The following is a 20,913-nucleotide window of genomic DNA, read 5'->3' as shown; positions in this document are numbered from 1 at the left end:
CCTCCTTTCCAGAATGAGGAAACTGACTGCAAAATGGTGGCAGATATTAGACTGGCTAGTAAAATGGACAACACAATAATAATTGGAGAGTTCAATTACCAGAGTAATTGAACATGCAATTACCAGAGTAATTGAACATGCAAGGGAGGATAAAGTTCCTAGGTGCCACTGATTGCTTCATGCAGCAGCTGGTCATGGAACCAAAAAGAGAAGCTATCTGCAAATTAATTGCCATTGCTTGAAAAGCTTGCTTAAGAGTGGCCTCAATTCTCCTATCCTCTGCATCCTTGAAGGCTGCTGCCCCTTCTACGGGGATATATATATCCCCGTATATATAATTTTTTTTTTGTTATTGCCATATCCTCCTACAGTTAATTTACTGTATTACATTCATACTGTTAATTTTCTGTATTTACTCTTTCCTGTGAAATCCTTAACCTCCTTTAACTCTTATCACAGTTCCAGTTTTTTTTTAACTATTTTTTCCAGTTAACCTTGTTACTTGTAAACCGGCATGATGTACCTACGAATGTCGGTAGATAAAAAACTTTAAATAAATCTAGTTCTCAGTGGAACACAGGACCTGATTCAAGAGAGAAAAGCTGATCATAATGTAATAAAAATGTGATCATCACTGGAGAACGAATACTAAGGACAACTATTGCAGTTGTATTTAACTATAAACGAGAGACTATGATAAAATGAGGAAATTTGTTAGAAAAACCTGAAAAGAGCAATCCCCAAGGTTCAAAACTTGCAGGAGGTGTGGATGCTGTTTAAAATTACATCCTTGAGGACCAAACACAAATGTCTTCCAGGCATTAAAAAACATCAAAGGCCAAATGACTGCTGGTGTGGTGTAATAGTGAGGTAAGAGACAATTAAAGCAGACCTAAATGAGGAAAACAGGGAAGAACATAAGCACTGGGTAGTTAGATGTAATTTAAGCAGGCTGAGAGAGTATTTGAAAAGAAATTTGCCATAGAAGTTAAAACAAGTAGTAGTAAACTTTCAAGAACATTTGAAGCAAAAAGCCTGTGAGGGAGTCAGTTGAAACTATTCTTAAAACAAAATTACTGATGTAGTTTAATTGGGGAGAGTCAACATGGGAAAGGGGTCAAATTTATTTATTTTTTTTTGTTAGGAGTAAAGATGAGCTGATTTATTTAGTGTTTGAATTTTCAGAAGGTCCCATTTTGATTTCTTTGCTTAAAGCCTCATGTTTCTTCCCTATTTATGGAGGCCATTCAAGAATGGCTTGATCTTGAGCTAATTTTAAAGGGGTCAAGCCTTGGAAGGACTGTACCTCCCCTGGATCCAGCTGTGAGAGAGCAATCGTGCTTTCCAAAAGTTGTTGTGCTTGTGTGTGCCATTACCCAAGCAGACAACTATCCCCGTAGAAGGGGCAGCAGCCTTCAAGGATGCACAGGATAGGAGAATTGAGGCCATTCTTAAGCAAGCTTTTCAAGCAATGGCAATTAATTTGCAGATAGCTTCTTGTTTCCTGGTGGCTCGCCCTTGATTACTTCTCTCTCAGGAGATCTATGAATCTGGTGGGAATTCCAGGCAGTGATGGAACAAGCCGCTGCCTTTTTGGCGTCTGTTCAACTTCCTCATAATTCTGTGGTAGACGAATCCGCAATGCAAAAAGCCAGAAAATCAAGAATTCATGCTAATACACCACCACACCGGGACCAAAAGTCGCTGGATGATTTTGCAAAGGAAACCCAGTCCGTGATGTTGAATGCATGCATCCAGAACCGTCAATTCTACATAGCCCAATACCCGTTTGAGAATCTCCAGGCATTGAAGTTGTCCATGCAACAAGCTCCACCGGATGTCGCCCTTCCTCCTCAATATCATAATATCGAAGAAGGTCTTCGTCATTTATTAAGATCAATTTATGAGGGATTTGATATTTCCTCAAAATCTTCAGCAAATGCAGTTGCAGAGAGGTGCTTGGCATGGTTGCAATCCAGCGCCATACGGGACGTTGTCCATGAGAAACTGGCGAATCTACCCTGTCGTCCCGAAAATTTGTTTGGAGACAAATTTACCGAAACGGTAGCTAAGCTCAAGGAACAAAAGATGGCCGTCCTTTCCTTGACCACTCCTCACATTCCATCGACCTCACGGCATCCTTATACATCCGACAGCCTAGAGAAGGACCCCATTTAAATCTTTTAAGCCTCAAACCTACCAGCAGCCTCGCCAACCTCCCTATCAATCTCAAGGGCTGCCTGTCCACCACGACAGCAGGCGGATCCTCCACCTGCAAAGCCTCAATCCAGTTTTTTAACCTACCTTCGCCACCGTCACAACCCTCTCCTGTGGGAGGCAGATTAACCAAGTATCTACCAGCCTGGAATCAAATAACCACGGACCAATGGGTCCTTACAATCATACGCCAGGGTTACATCCTTCACTTTTTTCCTCCCTCCCGACCCTTCCTCATTGGGTACCACAGAAGCAATTAACATCTCACAAAGAACCTCTTTTGAAAGAACTTCAAATGCTTCTGCACAACAATTGCATTCAGAAATTACCTTCTGAAGGATTCCGTCAGGGATTCTGTTCCCAATATTTTCTAATTCTCAAGAAATCAGGAGGTCTGCATCCAATCTTGGATCTGCGTTCCCTCAACAAACACCTCTACAGGGAGAAATTAAAAATGACTTCGCTCAAATCCATCCTTCCCTATCTTCAATCAGGGGATTGGATGTGTTTGCTAGATCTGAAGGATGCGTATGCACATATCCCAATGCACCCCAGTTCCTGGTGGTACCTATGCTTCCAAGTGGACAACCAGCACCTTCAATACCAATTTCTTCCTTTTGGCCCTCTGCCCCCAGAGTTTTTACTAAATGTCTCGCAGTAGCGGTGGCGCACCTTAGTTGTCAGAGGGTTCAGATATTCCCTTATCTGGACGATTGGCTTCTAGTAGCACCCAATTGAGATCTACTGAGATCCGATCTTCTCACAATTTCTTGCCTCGACAACCTAGGTCTTCTCATCAATTACGAAAAGTTGAACCTAGAGCCTACTCAGACTTTGCAATTCATAGATGCCTTCATAGACACGATTCAGAACAAAGCTTTCCTCCCTCATCCAAGAGCTCTAGCCCTCTCCTCTCTGGCTACAGATCTACTGCACAGCACATCAGCAACAGCTCACCAGATACTAACTGTTCTGGGACACATGGCAGCAGCCATGTGTGGTCCCTCACACGCCTACACGTGTCAATGGTGCCTAAAGTCACAATGGAGCCAATTCCTTTCTTCACAGTCTACTCAAATTACCTTGACAGACGGTATGAAAAAAGACCTCCAGTGGTGGCTTTCTCAGTCAACGCTACAGACGGGCTCGCCCCTACGACCCCCTTCGTTATCAAATAATACTCACCACAGATGCGTCCCCCAAGGGTTGAGTGCATCTGAATCACTTAACGACTCAAGGTCTATGGACTGCATACGAAAGGACACAACACAAACCTAGAACTCAAAGCAGTGAGAAATGCCCTTCGAGCCTTCGAAGAATCTTTATGAGGGAAGATTGTCCGTGTGAATCATTACTACCAGGTGACAATGTTCTTCTACATAAACAAAGAAAGAAGGTCCAGTTCTTGGAACCTTTGCAAAGAAACTGTCCTGATCCTGGAATGGGCTCACCAGAGATACATTTCTCTTCAAGCAACTTATCTGCCCGGCATTCAAAACTCTAGAGTGGACAAGCTCAGCAGAATTTCTCATCCCCACGAATGGGAACTGGACCAGGAAGTAGTTCAACAAATCTTCTCCATATGGGGTCTCCCTACTATAGACCTTTTGCAACAGAGAACGGAAACTGGAAACCTTTTGTTCAGTCTACCTGAGCCCTCATCGACTCGCTCTGGATGCCTTTCTAGTGAGCTGGACTCACTACCTCCTTTATGCATTCCCTCTGATTCCGCTCATATTCCGTACGATCCAGAGATGCATAGAAGACAGAGTGGATTTAAATTCTAATAGCACCAGCGTGGCCCAGACAACCCTGGTACGCAGTTACCTATTGCACCTATCAATTTGAGAACCCCTTACCCCTGGGCAGCATACTCACCCAGGACAAGGGATCTCTTCTTCACCTGCTTCACTTGTCCCTACACCTCACGGCATGGAAATTGAATGGATCACATACCAACACCTAGACATTTCATCTGATCTTCAGGATATCTTACTGTCTTCTAGGAAACAGTCAACAAGAATTAATTACAATAGAAAATGGGCACGCTACGCTGCCTGGTGTTCCACCAGGGATCTTGACCCTTTATCTTGTTCACCTGAGCAACTTCTATCCTACCTCCATTTGCTCTACATAAACGGCCTTGCAACATCACTTTGGGTCCATTTAAGCACTAAAGCAGCTTACCACAAACCTCTCAACGGAAACCCCATCTCATTTCATGAAAGGTGCCCTACGCCTACATCCGCCTTTACAGAAACCACCGGTACCATGAGAATATAATATTGTCATTGAACAACTAATGCTTCTACCCTTTGAACCATTAGACACTTGTCATCTCCGATACCTGTCATGGAAAGTACTCTTTCTAGAAGCTTTAACTTCTGCACGACGGGTTAGTGAATTACAGGCCTTGGTCCACTATCCCCCTTATCTTCAATTTTACCATTTATTTTTATTTTATTTGAGTTTTTTCTATACCGGCATTCGCGAAGGGAATCGCATCATGCCAGTTTACAATTAACAAGGAGTGACAACAATAAAATAATAAAACATTAACAAGTGCTAAAAGCAAAGAAAAAAAGTTGCAGTTACAATAAAACAGGGACATAATACAACTTGGAACAGAGGAAAAGGCGATAGTAATTTAACAGTGGAAAATAAATGGGTAAGCCTGCCAATTTAAAAGAGATTGTCACCATGACAAGGTGACTTTGCGAACTCACCCCAAATACCTACCAACGGTGATTTCCAGTTTCCACATCAACCAAACTATAACCTTACCCATTTTTTCAGCCAAACCTCATGCGTATGATAATGAGAAAAAACTCCACACTTTGGACTGCAAGCGTGCACTTGCCTACTATAAGCAGCACACCCATTCACCTACCAGACCATCTCAACTTTTTTTCTTTCCTTCAATCCGAATGCACAAGGATGTCCAGTAACGAAATGAACTCTATCCATCTGGATTTCCAATTGCATTCGATTCTGCTACCAGCAACGCTCACAGACTCTACCTACAACTCCGAAAGCGCACAAAGTACGTGCACTAGCAGCCTCAATGGCTCATCTACATGATGTTCTGATCATAGACATTTTGTAAAGCGTCAACATTGTCGTCGCTACACTCTTTCACATCCCATTACTGCTTGGATAAACAGGCAAAGGATGACGCAATAATGGGCCGGACTATCCTACAGAAGAGCACACGTTCCTCTCATACAGCCTTCATAGGACCTGTCCACCATGAACTTTGCTATTGAGCTACACTTTAACACTCTCATGCTCAATACATCAGCTGGGGACTCCCAGACATAATGGCTAATTCAGCTGCTTATCTACATGAAAAGAGCAAGTTTGCTTACCGTAAACTGTGTTTTCCGTAGATAGCAGATGAATTAGCCATGCTGACCCGCCCGCCTCCCCGGACAGTTCCATCATACACTGCACTTGCTTTAATACTGACTGAGGAGCCTGAGGTGGATCAGAGAAGATATGAGGGAGCACCTAGCTGAAAGGCTTTGCTAGATTTAGAGAGCTCCGCCACCTAGTGGCACGGAAAACTTACCCAGACAGCATGGCTAATTCATCTGCTATCTATGGAAAATACAGTTTACGGTAAGCAAACTTGCTCTTCTAATCCTGGGCTTCTGCTTGGCTCTAGAGCTTTATTCCTTCCTATTTGTTACTAAAGTGGAGATTGGTGCTATCCTCATCACAGACAGGTAGACTTAGAAAACCAGTGCTTATCCCTGGGAGTGAAATACAAGACATGGATCAAGTATTGGGGATCTGACCGGTTATTATGACCTGGACTGGCCACAGTCTGAGACATAATGCTGGGCTTGATGGACCTTGTTCTGAATTAGCATGGCACTTATGTTCTTAACATTTAAAAGTGCACCCTAAAATAACCAGGATTTTACAGCTTTTCTAAAAGTCAAGTGGTTTGTTAATACACATCTCCTTTGGAAGCATGTTCCATAAAATTAGATGCAGCATAGGAAAGGTTTTTCTAATACTTTATTTTTTTTAAGATATGTCACTTTAACAAAGCATTACCCGAAGGCCTTAAGGCAGGGCTTCCCAAACCAGTCCTGGGGACCCCACAGCCAGTCAGGTTTTCAGGATACCACAATGAATATGCATGAGATTAATTTGCATACACAGAGTATCCATGGATATGCAAATGTATCATGCATATTCATTGTGGTATCCTGAAAACCTGACTGGCTGTGGGGTCTCCAGGACAGGTTTGGGAAGCCCTGTCTTAAGGTCTGGATAGGTTTGTATTTTACCAACCTACACTTTTGATACAGGATAGAAAGCCCATACCACTTTATCATTAACAAAATATTAACATTTTAAACTTATTTATTGAAATAAATAACATGAAGTCATTGAACAGTCTAGCATACATTTATGTACACCAGAACCCAAAAGGTCAAATGTGTTGGGGTTTGTTTTTTTTATATATATATACATTCCCACAATATCAGCACAATACAATGAATTAATATTTTAAACTAAGCTCTAAGATTTATTGGGAGCCAGTGCAGTTTTTCTAGGGTTGGAATAATATGGTCACACTTTTTTTTTTTCTATGTATGCTGATGAATTCCGTATAAGCTGTAATCTTTGGGTGCATCTAAGGCAAGCCTGCATAAAGCGAATTACATTAGTCTAACCAATGCATAGATTAACAAAATCCAATCTTATTGGGCTAAAAAGGGGTATTCTTGTTTAATTGTGTTCAGATGAAAAAAGGAACCCGTAGTTATAGGCACAATCTGTCAAACTACTTCCAAGTAGCCAGAAAGAGCTTATTGAACATGGCATTTCAATCCTAGATCAGCATTTCTATGTGCAAATGCACCATTTGTGAGATGGCAAGATTCCTCAAGTGTAGTGTTTGAGTTATGGTTACTGAGCCATGTACATAGCAATGAAAAACTCCTTGCCATACATTCACCCAGCATCCCATTTTTTATTTTTTTTTTGGAAAGATCATTGAGATGCATGTGTGGTGTACCCAATTCTAGGATCGATTAAAAGCAGTGCTCCATCTAGAGAGAAATTCTAATCCTCTACACAGCACAATATAATTCTCCTTCCACTCTCAATAAGGCTTCACACACTCTTGTATGCCTTTTTTTTTTTTTGACCTGACAGTTTCCTCCTGTTCCTTTGGGCTCCCAGCTCAGTTGATGCAAGCTCTGGAGTCTGGTCGCCATGAGCCTTTGTTTGCAACCATCTGAGGAATTCTACCCCACCTTCCCCCAAACTCACCTGACTCAGTCCATTGCAGCAACAGACCTCAGCAGAAGGGGTGGGCATGCACCAGAAATCCTTCTGAATCTCTGCACTCTTGGGCTTTGAATCCAGTCACTAGGAGACACCCTTGCATGATGACTCACGCCACACACCTGCCCCTACTCTCCCCCTGCCTGCAAACCAGGGCTGTGAACACTTTCTCCACGGCCTCCCCAGCACCAACCAACCAGGGTAGTTGAAAACCTGAGCTGGAAATCAACCCCAGGCCCCTCCACATGGCAGTGGGTGGTTTGGCCTCTGGATCAACCCAAAGGTGTAAATTCTATCTAAACTTATTTTCTGAATACTGCTTAAATAGTAGATGGTGTTGCTTTTTTTGTTTAATGTGCTGTGGAGATCACATAGTATTCTTGTTTCTCTTTGCTAGTTCATTTGTTTGTTTTTTTAAATGCTGTTCGTATGGTGTATATCAAAAACCAGAATACCCAGTGATTGTCTATTTAGGTTTTATTTACACTACTACTTTAAGTGGAATGGTTTCCACATTCTCTCCTCACACTCATTGAGACCAGCTGATTTAAAAGTTCTTTCCTAAATGTAATACCAAGTGTGATGCAAATAAACTTTCAATTTCCTTGTGACATTGTTTGTTTTTTAAATAGATCTTCAAGTGGATTCAGTGCTGTACAGCTGCCATCTTAAGTTCTATACTGTACAGTATGGGAAGTAATGGGGTCTGAGGGCTGCACTGCTAGCATCCTGGGTGAGACATGAGGATTTGGGGTTTTTCAACCCATCTTTAAGTTTGCAAGTAATTAAATGAGAACTGAACCACAACAATTGTTTTTTTCTTTTTTCAAATCTCTGCTTAATTTTAAGGGTAGACATGTATATCTGAGTCTCTTGTTCATCCTAACTTTGAAATATAGCCTGTGGAAACTAGTGGTGATTCCCTAGCACAAACCTGGACAGACTCCAGCCTTTCTTAAAACACTTTATCTTTATTTGCCACTTTAACACATACACATTAGTATACTGCCTTTACCTTCAGAGCAGTGTACTCATTACTCAGTTAGTCCAGCTTCCCTCAGTACTCATACAACTTCATGGCAGCTCCTGTAGAATTTTGCTGTCCATCTTCCTGGAGACCTGGCAGACTAACCCACCTAGGTCCCAGCTTTTATTCCTTCCCTATTAGGCCCCACCCACAGACCTCTCTCACAAGGGGAATTAAAGGAGACCAGACACCTAACCTGGTCCTACACCAGTTTAAGGGGGAACATAGGGGCACTGCCTCACATAGCCCAAGAATAGACAAGATCATTGGGTTTAATCTTAAAAAGCAAGTCACTTCATTCTCCATTGCCTCACATACAAGTTTAGATTGTGAGCCCTCTGGGGACAGGGAAATACCTACAGTACCTAAATATTATCTGCTTTGCTGTGCCTGAAAGGTGGAACATAACATCAAATAAATACAAACAGATGGTCTACTTGTGACAAGTGAGCTTAAATATCTGCGCTTTATCCAGTTCTGAGCTGAAAAATTGATTTCTATTCATGAGACAGCACCTGAGGGGCATTTGTCTCATTAATTACATAGAAACTTTGAAATGACAGCAGAAAAGGTCCCTCCAGTCTGCCCAGCAAGCTTCTTAAGGTAGTAACTACCACTCTGTGCAGGTTATTCCCATGTTTCTCTTAAGGATAGTAACTGCTGCTCCATTCACTTATCCCCAAGCCTTATGATAACCCATAAAAATTGCAGCTAGCAACATTTTTTCTGAGAGGACAAGCAGGATGGTAGTCTTCACATGTGGATGACATCAGATGGAACCTCAATGTGGAAAACTTATGTCAAAGTTTCTAGAACTTTGACTAGGCACACTGAGCATGCCCTATACCATGTGCCCACATGGGGGCCCACTCCAGCTTTTTTTTTCTTCCCGTAGAGCTGTAAACCTCATAGTGTGAGTGAGCTTGCTGTTGGCCTTCTGGAAAAATTTCCTGTTCGTGGTCTTTCACCCCACCCCCGTGCTATTCTGTCACCATGACCCTCTGTACCATTCCCATAGTGTTCCTACTCGGGGTTTTCGGCAATTCGGGTAAGTTTCCTTTCACCGTCAATTCCCCGTAGCGATGGTGCAATTGGTGCCCGATGGCCATTGCCACCCCACCACCACCACCATATTTTTCGATTTGTACCCCTTTTGTTTCATCTGACATGGCCATATCTGGTTTTTGGCAATGCCCCCGATGCTAGAGGACCATGTCCATCACAGATCCGCATGAGATGGGTGCCCTCTGCCTTGGGACATTGCATGATGTCTGGGGTTGCTGCTTATGCACCCAGATGAACCCAAAGGGATGTTGGCTTCAACTCGACAAGTTGGAACAGCTCTTCGGGTCGAAGTCCAAGTCATCGACATTGAAAGATCAAGAGCTGCACCAAAGGACACTGAGCCATCAACATCAGCAGGACTGTCTGTCCCGTGCATGCTGCCGGTGAATAGGGTCACCAAAGACCAACCACTATTAATGGTGAGTCGTATCCAGACTGAGGATGTCAGGTTGGGCTGAGCTCCAAGGGAAGCTGAAGAAGCATTGGCACCGGTTGCTGTTGGCGCACAGTGCTGGGCACGGGGATGCATCAGCTCATGCCGCGATGACCCAGAAGCAACCCCATGGTGAAGTGCCAGGAGTCCGTGACTGTCTCCATCAGGCACTGATCCACAATGAGGATCTGAAGAAGATCTGGGTGCCCCTCCTTCCTTCCAGTCGGTATTAGCATCGGCAACATTTGAGGAGGAGCTGGCGTGCCGAGTCCAACTGGCAGTAGTCAGAGCTCAATGTGCTACCAACCCAGCTGGCATCGGTTCCTGGGATGCCAAGGCCTCCCCCTACCAATATGGTGTTCATCACCAGTTGCTCCAAGGAGAAAGGTCCACCATGACAGGCAGAGCCACAGTGACCTGCTGCCCACTGTTTAATTTTACCTGTGCCTGCATCTCTGGATGAAGGCCAAGCACCTAGGGATCTATACCCTGTTGTTTACAATGAAGATGAGGAACCCTATGAACCTTTGGTGGGATGGTGCTCTGGAGTCCTCTGGTCTCCCATTAGACCCTTCTCCAGTGGAGTGAAGGAAATCTCTGCCTGAGGACTTGGCCTTCACAGGATTTGAGGGTGATGGCAGAACCCATCCATTTTGTTTAATGGGGGAGGATGCCAGGCACAAAATGCTTTATCCTCCAGTTCGTGGAGCATGCTAAGGAGCTTGTGGTGGTCCCAATGCACAAGATCCTTAAGAAGCTGCTGCTGAGGATATGGGAAAACCCCTCACAGTGCCTCCTGTTAAGAAGGTAGATGGGGTCTACTTTGTCCAGAAGGCTGCTGGATTCAATGTGTCAGCTACCCCAGCAGTAGGTGGTGGCTGAATCCACCCTCAAGAGGGCCAAGTGATCTTCCTTGGCACCTCCTGGGGAAGGACCATAGAATGATGGATGCTCTTAGGAAGGTATTTCAAGGCACTATGCTCATTGCCCATTTCACGCCTACCAGCTCTACATGAGCCAGTACTCATGGGACATCTGGAAGCAGATGCAGGAGGTGGCAGAGTAGCTGCCTCAACAACAGCAGGACACCCTTATGTTGCTGGTATATAAAGGCCTGGAATGCTTAAAACATGAAGTATGAGCGACCTACAATGTTTTTGAGATGGCATTGAGAGTCTCTGCAGTAGGAATTGGTGCTTGCAGAATGGAATGGCTCCATTCTGATCTCCGACCAGAAGTACAGGAATGACTCACTGACATGCTGTGTACTGGGGAGAGTCTCTTCGCAGATAGGTTAAGGGATACTGTGGCCCAACTTTGGGACCACCATGAAAACTCTTCAACAACTCTCCACCAGCACTCTGGATGAGTCGTCTTCTAGGAGACTGGCGAGACAGGTGCCATGGATGTCTTTCATCTGCTCCAGCTGGCACCTCAGTCAACTCCAGGGTCTGGGTTTTGATTGGGTCATATGTAGCATAGGCCATTTGCCCGTACCTTGGACGTTGAACCCTTTGGTCGGGGTCAGACTGCAGTTCTTTGAACCAGTGGCCCAGTATACTTCTGACCAATGGGTTCTTTCCATCGTCCATCAAGGGTACCAATTGAATCTATTGGGTGTCCCTCCAAATTGCTCTCTGTACTTGTTTTGGCCGCTAGTAGTGCATCAGAAGGTTCTAATAGCAGAGTTCTGCTCCCCCTTAATATCCAGGATGGTCAAGCCTGTACCATCAGGGCAAGGAGTGTTGGGATTCTACTCCAGGTACTTCCTGATGCCAAAGAACAGGATTACTCCATCTCTTCCTAGACCTGAGGGCCTTGAATAAGTTGGTTTTTTTTAAAAAAAAAAAAAAAAAAAAAGAAAAGTTGAAAATTTGGTTTCACTGGGCACCTTCATTTCCCCCACTTTTTTTTCTTTCCCCCAAAAAGGGGACTGGCTATGCTTCCTCAACCTAAAGGGTGCATATCTCCATATCGAGATCTTCCCAGGTCACAGGAAATATCTCAGATTTGTGATGGGGGGGAACAGCACTTACAGTACCAGGTGTTGCCATTCGGGCTAGTGTTGGCCCCATGAGTCTTCACAGAATGCGTGGCTGTGGTGACGGCATACCTCCACAGGCTGGGAGTGCATGTTTTCCCTTATATGGATGATTGGCTGGTCAAGAGCATATTTTCAGGTAGGGGCTGCAGGTCCATGCACTTGACCATCTGGGAGTTGGAGTCACAAGGGTTAGTTCTCAACTACCCAAAATCCCATCTCAGCCCGGCCCTTCAGTTGGCTGCAACCATCCATGTCACTCCCTTGGTACGTCTATACATGCACAGAGCCCAAAGGACACTGAGGTTGCAGTGGTGTCAGACCACTCAGAGCCTCCAGGATTGCATCAGTCATCCCGTCTCTCTGGGACTCATTGTCCTGGTGGTGGGTACTTTCAAATCTGGAATGAGTTATTTTATTTATTTTAAATCCCCCTCCCCAAGCTATCCTAACCACGGATACATCTACCCTGGGGTGGGGAGCTCATGTAGATGGGCTCAGCAGCCAGGGTCTCTGGTCCGCTCAGGAATGCTGTTGTCAAATCAACTTCCTGGAGCTTTGGGCGATCACTTGGGAGCTTCCTGGAGCTTTGGGCGATCACATAGTGTATCATAGATACACTATGGGCTTTCAGAGATCAGTTGTCCTGATCAAAACCAACAACTAGGTAGCCATGTGGTATGTCAACAAGCAGGGAAGCACAGGATCATACCTCCTGTATCAGGAAGCGATCCAGATCTGGTTGTGTGCCCTGTCCCACAGGATGGTGCTCAGGAGCATGTACCTGGCCAGGATGGAGAATGTGGTAGCGGCCAGGCTTAGTTAAGTCTTTAGACCCCATAAGTGGTTTCTGGACCCAAGGGATAGCGAATTGGATATTCAGCCTCTGGGGAATCCCAGATGTAGATCTGTTCATGGCCCCCTGCAGAGGTACAATACCTAGGTTCTGCTCCATGTGCAGGTCAGAGAGCAAACCAACCTCAGATGCCTTTGCCCACTTTTGGGGCAAGTGTCTTCTGTATGCATATCCTCCGATTTTCTCTTAGTAGCAAAGTCTGTTTGAAGCTTCATGAGGACAGAGGCACTAAGATCTGCATTGTCCCTCATTGGCTGAGGCAGGTCTGGTTTACACTCTTACGGGAGTTATCCATCCAGAGACCAATCAGTCTGGGGGCTACCCTAGATCTCATCACGCAATAAGAAGGCAGGCTCAGCTTCCCAACTTCCTGCCCTGTTGCGCTCAACCTGGATGTTGAGAGGTTAATCCTGCAGCGGCTTGATCTTTCAGAGAATGTGTCTTGGGTCTAGAAAGCCTTTCACTAGAAAGTCCTATTGTTGCATCCCGGTTGCTGGACTTGCGACCGGGTTCTTGCCTTCCTCCGCTCTGGGGTCCCACGATTGTTTTTCAGGCCTTCTCGGACCTCTCCGCAGCAGCGTCTCAGAGCTCTGCCCCCCCTTAGGCACACGCAGACTCAAGGGGAGGCAGTTGGAAGTGCAGGGGAATGAAATCGAGGCCGGGTGCCAAGATGACATCAGACGTCAGCAGAATATTTTAATCTGGCGTCTGACTGAAGTCGTTGCTTTGCAACAGTGTTCTTTCAAAGGAGTGACTGTTGCTGTCCTTGGTCTTGTACTTCAGATTCACTTTGCTCGCCTGTTCTAGCCTCCGCTCCAGATCCTGCTTGCTCTTCTGTTCCAGCTTCCACTCCTGATCCTACTTCCTTGCCAGTTCCAGTCTCCACTTCAGTTCCTGCTTTCCAGCCCTCGGACTGACTGACTTTCTGGTTCCTGTTTTGGTTCGTAGACTGTTTCTTTTGCCTGCTGCCAGTTCAAATCCTCTGAATTTTCTCCACTCTGTTGGACTTCTGTTACGGGAGACCACTCCTAAGTCCCAGCAGCCCAGATCCTCACGGGCTTCTCCCGGAGGGATCGCAGGCTTCCAGTGGCGAAGCTCCTGATTGGTCTCCTGGTTCCTCGCCGCCTCCCGCCCGTATCATCTCAGCGAAGTTCTCTTCTCATCTAATCTTCATCTGCACGGCCGGCCCAAGGGTCCACTAATCCCAGCCTCAACACCTATGGACTGAAGTGGAGGAGGTTTTCAGTGTGGTGTGAGCAGAAGGCCCTAGATCTGTTCTGCCCCATACAAAAACTGCTTGATTACTTTCTACGCCTCTCGGAAGTTGGCTTAAAGATCAATTCCATTAGAGTTCATCTCAGTGCAATTGGCACATACCTCGAAGGTGTAGCTGGTATGCACATCTCTGCACAGCCTATAGTTGTACGAATCGTTCAGGGCCTGCTTCAATTGAAGCCTCTCCTAAGGCCTCCTACTGTCTTTTGGGACCTCAAAGTGGTGTTAGCTCAGCTGATGAAAGCTCCTTTTGAGCCATGGAGCAACTATGACCTGAAGTACCTGACCTGGAAGGTCATATTTTTTATGGCGGTCACCTCCATGCGCAGGATCAGTGAACTCCATGCCTTAGACCAGTGGTTCTCAACCCTGTCCTGGGGACCCCCCCAGCCAGTCGGGTTTTCATGATATCCACAATGAATATGCATGAGAGAAAATTTGCATACACTGCTTCCATAACATGCAAATATTCTCTCATGCATATTCATTGTGGATATCATGAAAACCCGACTGGCTGGGGGGGTCCCCAGGATAGGGTTGAGAACCACTGCCTTAGACTTATCCAACTTACACTAAGTTTTATATCATGACAGGGTGGTCTTGCCTATGCACCCTAAGTTCCTGCTTAAGGTTGTGACTGATTTCCATCTTACCCAGTCCATCGTCCTGCCAACATTATTTCCTAGGCTCCATTCGAACCAAGGCAAACAAGCACTGCACAGCTTGGACTGCAAGCAAGCCTTAGCCTTCTACCTGGAGCAGAGAAGAGCCTGTAGACAGGCCACCCAACTTTTCATTTCTTTTGATAGGATTAGGTTGGGGATTGCCAATGCCAAACAAACTATCCAGTTGACTAGCAGATTGCATCTCCTTCTGTTATGCCCAGGCGGGACTGCATCTTGGGGGTCATGTCAAGGCTCATTCTATCAGAGCCATGGCAGCGTTGGTGGCCCACTCACAAGCAGTTTCCGTGGAGGAGATCTGCAAGGCTACGATTTGGAGTTCTCGCCACACATTCACATCTCATTACTGTCTGGATAGGGATGGCTGACAAGACAGTAGGTTCAGCCAGTCTGTCGTTTGGAACCTGTTTGAGGTGTAGAACCCAACTCTTCATGCCTAGGGCCTGTTTGAGTTCAGGCTGTCTCCCCCATCTATTACCAACAACACTGTTGCGCCCTTTGGCACCTGATTGGGTGTCTGTTGGTCTCCTTCTGTGTTGATAGCAGCCTTTAGCTAGATATTCACCCATGTGTGAAGACTACCATCCTGCTTGTCCTCTAAGAAAGAGTTGTTTTACTTTTAACAAGTGTTCTCCGAGGACAGCAGGATGTTAGTCCTCATGAAACCCACCTGCCACCCTGCAGAGTTGTTTCTCCTATTTTTTTTTATTCTAATTCTATGTTACAAGACTGGAGAAGAACCCCACTTGGACGCATGCTCAGGGTGTTTAGTCAAAGTTCTAGAAACTTTGAAATAAGTGTTCCGTATCAGGGCTCCATCTGATGATGTCATCCTTATGTAAGGACTATCATCCTGCTGTTCTCAGAACACCTGTTACAAGTAAGCAACTTTTCTTTACTGGGTGATGAGCTTTCTTGAAAACTCACAGTGCTGCATGATGATCTTTGCTTATGGACTTGGCCGTAGAAGCAGTCTTGTGCTTTTTTTCCCATATGTCTGCATATCAGTACCCCAGGTTGTAGAAGTCAGGGCTCTCTTGGTTATAGTCTGAATCCAATTCCCTTTTCCTCCCTGCCATCAAAGTACATAAGAACATAAGAAATTGCCATGCTGAGTCAGACCAAGGGTCCATCAAGCCCTGCATCCTGTTTCCAACAGAGGCCAAACCAGTAGGGAGCACTGTTGCAGTTGCATTAAAAACATCAAGGCTTATTGGTTAAGGGTAGTAATCTCCATGCTTTTTTTTTTCAATTTACACTTTATTAACTTTTACAATTTATGACAATACATCTGTCATAAGACCATATGGATATCTGATTAACAAAATTACATACTTCAACAAAATTAATAATAGGCAATTAGGGAAAATATTATTTCATATAACTATCAAACAAATTTTATTTAAACTATATATTTCCCGCTTTCAAACATACTTTTTCAAAGAAATAACAAGAATCAGAATTCTAAATTGAGCTTAAAACAAAGAAACTTAGTTATTGAACTATAAAGGAGTACTTTTTACCCAGTTATTCAATATACGAATACCCTTATTCAGCTGCCATGTCCCCAATCAGATTTTTTGCCTCCAGGAACTTTTTCAAATCTGTAGGTGCATAATAAATATAATTTGTATTATTTAGCTTTAACATGCATTTACTTGGGTAACGGATGGTCATTTGAGCTCCTATTTGATCTACCAAATGTTTCAAGGCTAAAACTTCTTTCCTTCTATTTTGAGTTACTTTAGTAACATCGGGGTAGATCCAAATTTGTTGATCATAATACTTAATAGTCCGGTTTCTCAAATACAATTTCAATACCAAATTTCTATCTGAAGGAAAAATAAACTTAGCCAGAACTGTTCCTCTTCTTTCAACTGTTTCTCCACCAGATAATTCAAGCAACTCAGTTACATTTAGAGGTTCCTGTTGTTCTTCCTCTTTTTCTTTTGATTTTCTCTCATTAAGGAAATATATTTTTGCCAGTGGTGGTGTGGATTCTACTGGTATCTTCAACACTTTGTTCATATATTGTTTAAATTGTTCATGAGTCGAGATACATCTGATTAAAGGGAAATTAATCACCCTTAAGTTCAAGTATCTTAGCTCATTTTCAACTCTTTCCATCTTTCTCTGTTGCGCTAATTCTCCTCGTATTAATCCACCTTGTATTTTCCCTATTTGCTCTACCTTCTGATCTAATTCTTTTATCCGCTCCTTTTGTTTGTCAGTCTGTTGTTCCATTTTCAACATTCTATTATTCACATCTGTTGCTACAGTTGTCAGAGTAGATATAGATTTTTCTAAAGACATTATCGCTGTCCAAACGTTATCAAGCGTTATTACCGCTGGCTTTTCAATCCTTTTGGGTATAGTGGCAGCTAAAGTTGGAACCCAGACACTAATCAGGTCTTCACTAGTGTCGGATATTGCTCCCTCTCCTTGTTTACTTGGTCTTATTCCAGACTCTCCTGGTAAGACCTTATCCCCGGTGTTTCAAGGTTAAATTCTCCTACTCTAGATGGGGGTAACCCATCTCCATAGGGAGGAGAGAGGGGTATTCGGAGCTCCCGGGCTCAATGAGATGACCGTGGCTGGTGAATACCACCTCTGGCTCAATGATAGGCATCACAGCGCCTCCAACAACAGGAGCATTACTGGGATTCATGATGAAAAAAACTTTCAATTTTTTGCTGGGAAGGGTTCACTGGAGAGGATGTAGTAATTACCTCTCTCAGTTTCCCCTTCCGTTTAGTATGTGGCATATTTCCTGCCAACAAAATTTATTTGAAGAAAAGTTTGAAAGTGTCCAACCTCCAGTATTTAAAGCAAAACTGATTTTTGCTGGAAGGCAGAGGAGAGACACCATAAAACAATTCCAAGAAAATTTAAACTTAGATTATACTTACTACGGGTGGAGGAGATCTAACTATTCTTCGCTTCTCAGAATTTCCGGGCTAAGCAGCGCGCGCGGCTTGAGCGGCGTGCCGGCGTTAGCTGCGCGCCGCAAGGGGGTCGGCTTTTGTAGGTCTTCTGTCCAGCTCCTCCCTGCTGACGTCCAACCCCGGAAGTTCCTGCGATTCCGTCGGGACAGGCTGTCTTCACTGCCCCCGGTCTGGCCACGCAAGTAAGTGTGAAAACTCGGCTGCCCGGTGTCCTTCCTCCTCCACCTCACCGGGTTAGTCACAAGGGGGTCGACTTTTGTAGGTCTTCCATCCGGCTCCTCCCTGCTGACGTCCAACCCCGGAAATTCCTGCGATTCCGTCGGGGCAGGCTGTCTTCACTGCCCCCGGTCTGGCCACGCAAGTAAGTGTGAAAACTCGGCTGCCCGGTGTCCTTCCTCCTCCACCTCAATCTCCATGCTTTCTGCTAAGGATAGTATCCGGCCAACTAGCAAGCTACCCCCTGCACGCTTTTCTCCTTTCCTTTGCTTCTTTGAATTCTTTGACTCTTTTCGTCTTCACTACCTCTGCTGGAAGGGCATTCCAGGCATCTACCACCCTCTCCATGAATAAATATTTCCTATTGTTTATTCTGAGTCGTTACCACCCCCCCCCCCCCCCCCCCCCCGTGGAGTTTCATTTTGTGACACACACACACCCCCAGTTCTATTTTCTTTCTAATGGAAAAGGTTCAAAGTTCTTGCATCATTAAAACGTTATAGATATCTGAAGGTCTGTATCGTATGTCCCCTGCACCTCCTCTTTTTGAGGGTATATATAATCAGATTCTTCAGCCTTTCCTCCATAGGTCTTTTTGATATGGACCTCACACCATTTTGGTCACCCTTCTCTGGATGGCCTCCATCCTGTCTATATCCTTTTGTGAGATAAGGTCTTCAAAACTGAACACAGTACTCCAGGTAAGGACTTACAAGGCGCTGGACAAGGGCATTATCATTTTTTTTTTCTTAGTGGTTATTCCTCTTTCTATGCAACCCAGCATTTTTCTAGCTTTAGCTGCCACCTTGTCACTTTTTTCTTCACAATCTTCAGATCACCAGACATTATTACCTCAAGATCCCTCTCTTACAGGCCGATACAGTAAAGCGCGGCCGCAGTTACCCCGTTTCTAACCCGCTGTGTACTCACAATTTCGCCACGTAAGTCTAACCCGCGATTCACTATCTGTTTTTACCGATCCTTACCACTTCTTTAACTCGACGCGTATCCCTTTCCGCCAGCGGCATCTATATGTATGTAAACGATCCGATTAGCTATTCCCTCCCATATAGTAAAGTGCGCCCAGACTATCGCCTTTTTAACCTTCTATCTTGCCGTGTCTTTAATCTACTAATTTACCGCCTACCCTGACCCTTGCGTTAGTGTGGTTCACTGGTTGCTCAGCATATTCAATTTAAAGCTTTAACCTTGGTATTTAAGGCTCAGCATGATCCCATACATTCCATTGCACTGTCTGTATTCACAAGAATGTAATTATCTGATTCTACCACCAAAAGCCGCCCAGTCCCAAACCAACCCAATCCACAGAAGAAAAAATGCTTCTCGCACTTAGCTGCCCAGTCCCAAACCAAACTAATCCAATCCAAGCCCAAGCAGAGAGAGACGAAATTTCACAGTCCCAAACTTTCCCCCAGCCCCCGCTCACCTGCCCTGGCCGCGGCCACGCAAGCCCCCAGCAGTAGAAGTAGAAGGGCGGCGAGAGAGAGCGGCTTCAGCAGCCCCGCTGGCGAAGATGAATACATGCACCCCTGTAGGTCCAATATGGGCGCTCAAGGCAGCAAAGGTGCATACGCACAGGACGTGACCTCAGACGTCCAGCCGGTCACGGCGTGTCCGCGTTGGGTTGGGTTGAGTTGGTTTGGGACTGGGTGGCTAAATTTCGTCTCTCTGCTAGGGTTTGGTTTGATTTGGGACTGGGCGGCTAAGTGCGAGAAGCATTTTTTTTCTGTGGATTGGGTTGGTTTGGGACTGTAGGAGAGCCTTCCACTTCCTGGTACCTGTCATTTCAAACGTCATTTGAAATGACAGGTACCTGCGCACCCAGGATACTGTATAGGGCGCTGTATAGCGCCTATACAGTAAAATGGATTGCGCTTCTTGGACGCGGCTTGCATTTGCATGCCATTTAAATACAGTATCGAGCGGTAGGTGATCCGAACTGTGAGTGTGGCAAACGCGGGTGCGCCGGGCACTAACGCACCTCTTTCTACCGCCTCTACCGCCCCTTACTGTATCGGCCCGTTAGTCAGTGCACATTTCTCTCCCCTTCCCCCCTCCCCCCATCAAATAGAGCTTTTTTGGATTACCACATCCCAGATGCATAATTCTGTACTTCTTGACATTGAATCCCAGCTGCCAAATCTTCGACCACTCTTCAAGCTTTCTCAAATCACTTTTCATTCTCTCTGCTCCTTCAGGTGCATCCACTCTTTTGCAGATCTTATTATCATCCGCAAATAGACAAACTTTACCTTCTATCCCTTCCAAAAAGTCGTTCACAAAGATATTGAACAGAACCGGTCCCTAAACCGATCCCTGTGGCACTCCACTTAACACAATCTCTCTTCAGAGTAGGTTGCATTTACCATTACCTGCTATTCCCTATTAGTCAACCAGTTTGTAATCCATGCCACCCCTTTGGTGCTCACTCCAAAGCTTCTCATTTTATTCACAAGCCTTCTGTGTGGGAGCTTTGCTGAAATCCAAGTAGATCACATCGATCACTCTTCTTTCTAATTCTCTAGTTACCCAATCAAAAACTCAATCAGATTTGTTTGACAGGACCTTCCCCCTGGTGAATCCTTGTTGACTCGGGTCCTCCAATTTCCCCTCTTCGACCCCCCCCCCCCCCCCCCCCGATGCCTCCTGAGCTGAGCAAAGGCTCCTCTTGCAAGGTTTTCCCTCCTATGGCGCTGGACTCTGGACCTGCCATAGCTCCGGGGTCAACCAAGGTGCAGGAACTGGCACTATCAAGCCTAGTCTCCCTGTCTGTGTTTGGCATCCAAGAAGTGCCATTTGACTGGGTTGGCCCTAGTGATGGAGGAAT

General features: G+C 45.1%; 1 protein-coding gene across 6 annotated transcripts in view; it reads left to right on the top strand.

The window, feature by feature from the left end:
• Positions 1 to 20,913, top strand: part of FOXM1 (forkhead box M1) — a 124,466-nt gene that overhangs the window by 15,692 nt on the left and 87,861 nt on the right. For all 6 annotated transcript variants that reach the window (XM_029599960.1, XM_029599965.1, XM_029599964.1 and 3 more), the window contains exon 2: positions 8,157 to 8,257. The gene's annotated coding sequence lies outside the window, so the exon portion shown is untranslated. The remainder of the gene's footprint in view (positions 1 to 8,156; positions 8,258 to 20,913) is intronic.

This window comes from Rhinatrema bivittatum, chromosome 4 (assembly GCF_901001135.1).
Source record: "Rhinatrema bivittatum chromosome 4, aRhiBiv1.1, whole genome shotgun sequence".
Lineage (NCBI taxonomy): Eukaryota > Metazoa > Chordata > Amphibia > Gymnophiona > Rhinatrematidae > Rhinatrema > Rhinatrema bivittatum.
Note: the sequence above shows the minus strand (reverse complement) of the source record. Positions and strands in the feature narration are given on the sequence as shown.